This window comes from Hylobates moloch, unplaced genomic scaffold (genome assembly GCF_009828535.3).
Source record: "Hylobates moloch isolate HMO894 unplaced genomic scaffold, HMol_V3 SCAFFOLD_4, whole genome shotgun sequence".
Lineage (NCBI taxonomy): Eukaryota > Metazoa > Chordata > Mammalia > Primates > Hylobatidae > Hylobates > Hylobates moloch.
In genome coordinates this window covers 81,126,242-81,131,956 of record NW_026652279.1, presented here as the reverse complement: position 1 = coordinate 81,131,956, position 5,715 = coordinate 81,126,242, and the positions used below count along the sequence as shown (strand labels likewise).

General features: G+C 35.6%; 1 long non-coding RNA gene across 1 annotated transcript; it reads right to left on the bottom strand.

The window, feature by feature from the left end:
* Window positions 1–4,100: 4,100 nt before the first annotated feature.
* On the bottom strand, window positions 4,101–5,280 carry LOC131383272 (uncharacterized). The gene is made up of 2 exons (XR_009213171.1): window positions 4,765–5,280; window positions 4,101–4,332 (listed from the first exon to the last, which is right to left on the bottom strand). It is a non-coding gene; the product is annotated as an uncharacterized LOC131383272 (long non-coding RNA).
* Window positions 5,281–5,715: the final 435 nt, after the last annotated feature.

Sequence of the window (5,715 nt, the reverse complement as noted above, 5' to 3'; positions counted from 1 at the left end):
AGACTTTCATCTGAAAGGTAATAAAGAATGAGTTTTATTTGTGCAAGTATGATTCTTGATATGAATTACAGGGAACTATTATGTTGTTTTGTCTTAGGTATTTCATGTTATCCTAGACCTATAATAGCAAATACAAGTAAATGCTAAGAGCATATTAAGGCTTGTTCGTTTATAGCTTAAAATGAAACATAAAATCGTAAGTGCACCGGTGAAGCTTCTCTCTGGACATGTGATCCTTTACCTGCTGCTGTGCACAACGGTAAGATGATCCATACAGGTTTTATACATGTTTCTCAGGCTTGGATTTTTTTCTCAACATCATTTCTGTCATAAGGAAAATATCTTTCCTGTAATTTACGACTCTTCGGTATTGTTACTGGATTTTTTGTCTTAGTATTCATATATTATATGTCGTTTGATTCATATAGTATTCATATATAATATGTCATTTCTTTGGTAGCTATCTTTTTCCTTTACTTCGTAAGACTACTTTTAGCTTTTTCTTGAGTGTTTGTACTCTTTAAAGAAATGTACAGGAAGCCAGTATATTATAGAGAGAAATCTCCCAGTCTAAAGTTATAACATTATATGCAGTCTAAATATGACACAGAAACATGACACATAGAGTAAACCCAGCTGCCAATTTCAAGCAAGAACAAAGCATGCAGCTTATGGATTTATGGCTATCATCTTTGACCCTGAATTGATTGAGAAGTTTACCATAATTAATCTCCACCCATGACCAGCGTAGTTCTCTATGAAGTTGCATGCATTTAATTGGGACAGAGAGGTGGCTGTTCTGCCACTCACAGAGAAACTAACTACTTTGCTCCCTGATGAGAAGCCAGTTTATGATGGTTTAGAAGTTGACCCATCTATGTGACTATCTAAATCCGTGTGACTAAACTAAAGTTTAGATCTCTTTTCTGTTTTCCGGCTTTAATATTCTGGCCCAAGTAAAGAAAACATAAAGTTTCCCTTTATTCATTCCACTTTCAGAAAAGTGTTTCTACCGCCTGTCATGAAACAAAGAGTATTGTTGAGCAATTTTATTTTAGATATGGGGTGGCCAAGCCTGCAGAAATTGAGGAAGAAAAGAATATTTAAAAAAAATTTATGTGAAGTATTTGACTTTGGATACAAAAAAGAAAGTCTCACTAAGCATTACATGTGTAGGAATAGCAAAGATTACTATAAGAAAGAAGTTAATGAAATTTTAAACAAAATAAACTTTTGCTTAGTAAGGAAGGAGAGGCAAATTATAGTCATCTAACAATATCATCTGTTCATTTTTCCTTAACAAAGACTTTTTTTTCCAGTGTAGCACTGTACTCAATTAAAACGCTCACCTTGTTAACATTTTTAAAGCCGGGCATAGTCGTATGATCTAGTTCTGGTCAATGGGATATAGTTAGATGTCATTCGGTGGGTGTTCTTACAAAGCTTTTAAAAGGAGAAAGAATTGGCTGGAATCTTTTTGCTTTTTGCCCTTGGCCTTTCCCCTTTCTCCTGTGTGGATGCAATGGTTGGAGACAGAGCAGCCACATTGTGAACATGAGGATTAAAGCCAAACTCCACAGAGGGTGGAATTGAAAGTAAAAAGAAGACTTTGTGAGGGTATAGTAAAGCTCCCATACCAGGTATTACCTGTTTCCTCTGTCTCTTTTTATTATGAGAAAAAAACAATCCTGTTAAGTCATTACTGTGCAGCTGACAAAATCTCAACTGATACAACCAGGTTCTGTTAGTAATTTTTTCATGTAATGACATGTTGAAAACATTGTATTGTTTTCATAAGTGCTGCAAGTTAGAATTACTCTTGATAAAGGAAACTCAAAGTAAAAATAGAACAGTCTGAAGTGGGCCCTGACAATGCACTTGAGTGTCTTATCAAACCAGCAAGCAAAGCTAGCTTGGTCTCCTGAAGCCTCCTGCTTGAGCAACACTTCTTGTGGAAGATTTGTGGAGGACTCTTAGGTGCCACATGTGCTTTTCCAACTTAAATGATTTCATGATATTGAGCATAGTTTCAGTGGGATATTGCTGAGAAAATAGCAGAAAGTGCTATTTATCCAAATTTAACTATTTCTGTGCCTAGGCGTACTATATGCATGGTGATTTAAACTACCCTACCGATGTTGAAATTTTCATTATGCTTATACTTCAAAGATGGAAATAAGAGTAAAACAAAAGAAAGCAGAATGTATTTTTTGAGAGCAAAAACTTTTTAAATTGCCCATGACCATAATTTTAGGGAAAACAACAAAAATTGATAATTACTCAAGAACCATATAAGTAAGTAAACACTGTAGTTCAAGCTCTGATTTTACACCAGAAAATACAGTAAGGGAAATGCATAATCTTTATGTACCTGGCCTTTTTATTAGGAGCCCAAATCCTAAAGTAGTATCTTCATAAGAAATTAACCATTATATTCTGAAAATGAAAACAAACACACCGTGAAGCATATTTGCTAATATTTTACAGGAAATATCAAAAAGTAAACTGTCTTTATATGAAAAGGCTGACATTCTTTCTGATATTTGAGAAAAAGTAAGGTGTACAAAGTGAAAGCCTGCTACTTTTAAAAATCTTAAGTGTTAGATTTATTACTCCTTGTGCACAGATATTTTAAATCACTCTTTGTTCCTTGCTAAAAATAAACATTATCTTTTAAAGTCTTGGAGTGATTTATATGAGTACATGTATAAAAAATAAGTTTTATGGCATGATAAACACACTATATATACACTTAAGAAAGTAAATGTTGGCCAGGTGCAGTGACTCACGCTTGTAATCTTAACACTTTGGGAGGCCAAGGTGGGAGGATCAGTTGAATCCAGGAATTTGAGGCCAGCCTGGTCAACATGGTGAAACCCATCTCTACAAATAATACAAAAATTAGCTGGATGGGTTGAGGCTCATGTGTAGTCCCAGCTCCTCGGGAAGCTGAGGTGGGAGGATCACTTGGGTCTGGGATGTTGAGGCTGCAGTGAGCTGTGATTCCATCACTGCACTCCAGCCTGGGTTACAGAGTAAGACCTTGTCTTAAAAAAAAAAAGTGAATATTATAGACACCTGATTTTATTGATCATAGGGATCATGATGGTAATTGGTTACTTAGTTTCGTGTAAACGGTATTTTATTAACTTAAAGTCCTAAGGCCTAGCAATCACTAATCAGCTGTGTTAGCTTAGGTAAGGTGAATAACCTCTCTAGGTTTGAATTGTCTCATTTATAAAGGGAAAACTATGAAGTATTCTTTAATCTCTATTGATTCATGAATACATGTGTGTAATGTGTTGCTTTGAGCATATTCTACATCGAAAATTTGCAGATGTTACCCAAGAGGCATAGGGTAAAGACATTTTTAGAAACACAGTTTTTAGGATCTGATGCATAGTGCTTGAAATATTACGTCCTAGTTCTTATCGTTTCTTCTCTTTGAGTGGCTGCTCTTACTGAGATATAGTATGCAGCCAGAGTAAGGAAGCTTCCTTCCAGCCACTACCAAACTTCCTCATCTTTTCCAAGAGGGCTGCTTCTGAGGTCATTCAACAGAAACCTGTTATGCCAGTCACTCACTTGTGTATGCTGATTCTTGCTTGTCCTTCTTGGAGCTAGTCTTGCGGCAGGTCAGGCAACATACACTGGCTACCTTTATTTCCTTTACTTGGATGTTTCTTTTTTACAGCCTGCCATCTGAATAGAAATGACACTAAATGATATCCTTGACCTTGTCTGGTAAATGTGTTTGGAATTTGTGAATTGCTTCATTCTGATCAAATGATCTAAGTAGGTGAGGAAATAATACAGCAGGTAGCACTTGATAAAATTTATAATAGCTTCTTCCCCTTTTGTCTCACCTGCCAGCTAACATAGTACACACACACACACACACACACACACACACACACACACACACAGAGGGAATCAGTATCACATTAAATTTATGGTCTTACTCCTTGGCCTCATCTTGAACCCCTAGCACAATGGCTTTTTGCAATTCATCAGAACAGAAACTATAAGAAATTAATGAATGAATTGGCCTCATATATCACTACCAAAAGAAAACAATTCAAATATTAAGATGTTTAACATGCTTTAAACCACCACGTTTATTCTCTTATCTAAGGGATATCATAACAGGATCTTCATAAAGTTTTTAAGTATTATTAAAGATGAAGACGAGAACAGGTAGTTCTAATTTTGCGTCGTGTTTTGAATGGATTCTGCTCCCGGTTTCCAGGGCTCTGAAGGCATCTAGGTAACTGTGATAATGTTCTGCACATGATCCTTCTCTTATGCTTGGTGCGTATGCTTGTAAAAAGCCTGTTTGTCAAAAAAAAAAAAATCAATGAATCTTAATGATACAAATATTTGCTTAATAAGACTCCTTAGGGAGCCAGTATTAAAGGCTCAGAATGATCTCTAATTAGCACTTTAATTGTACGTGTATTAGGGGATGGTTTGAAAGTGCGTAAGAGTTTTTATTTAATGTTTTATTTCTTATTTTATTTAAAATATTTTATCCAGCACTCTCTTTAAATTTCTTAATCCAGGACATCCTTGACTTTCACCTAAACTATGGTCCTAACCAAGCCTCCACTTAAACCTTGGTCACAGAAAGCTCAGACAGTAACTTTTACATAACATCAATCAAAGCAGGCTGGTCCTCGGATTAAAACTCTCCAAAGCTTTTCCACAGACTGAACTAAAATTCAGATTTTCATCCCTGCTTACATTTACTGAGTCCATTCTTACCACTGCCTCCCTCACATTGTATGTTCCAGCTGTGCCAGCTTTCTTCATGCCTGAAGACTTGTCTCTCCTAGGGGCTTTGCATCTTCCGTGTCGTCTGCCAAGAACACCTCTCAGTGACTCTCTCTTGTCTGTTTCTATTTCAGTTTAACTGACACTCCAGGAATACCTTCCCTGACTCCTGAATCCAAAATATGACCCAGTTCAACAAGTAACTCTCACAGTTTTTCTCTATTTCTGCTCTTTTTTCAGCATTTGTTGCAATCTGAAATATTCTTTATTCTTTTTTGTTGATTTTTTGAATTCTTTATGATGTGTCTGTCATTAGATGTGAGCTTCATGAAATCAAGCACTTCTTGTTCAAAGCTGTATTCCTAAAACCTAGAATAATGCCTGTCCAATAATAGGTGCTCAATATATACTAGTTAAACTGAAAAGTACAGGTTATGTAGAATCCTTTCTTCATCTCACATTTTTTGACTTAACTTGGCTATAATTCATGAGATTAAAAAAAATACACCTGGCCTAGTATTATTTGTTTTATTACTTTTGTTATAGTGAGTTTTATTCATAGGAGATATCTGATTTTTCACATAAAATCTTTTGTTCATTTCGCTGAAAACTTTGGAAGAAACGAAGGAACAACAGTGACTATTCTGAGACCTGCACAGTATCTCTTTTCCTTAAGAATTTCAAAACTTCATGTAGGCTGCTGATCTTAATAATATTTTTCTTCTTTTACAATATCTTTTTTAAAGAAATAGCATGTTTGAAATTCTACTAGGGAGGGCAACCTACTGTGTAAATTGCCATTAGTTTGCATCTCATCTGATTCTAAAGACTCTCTACCTGTTTTACTGTAAATTCGCTTGGATTTATCTTTTCTCCCAACTTATCTGGTGTTCTGTTGTCTACCTGAATGTCGCTGTGTTTCATTTGTGAACTCAAGTCTAA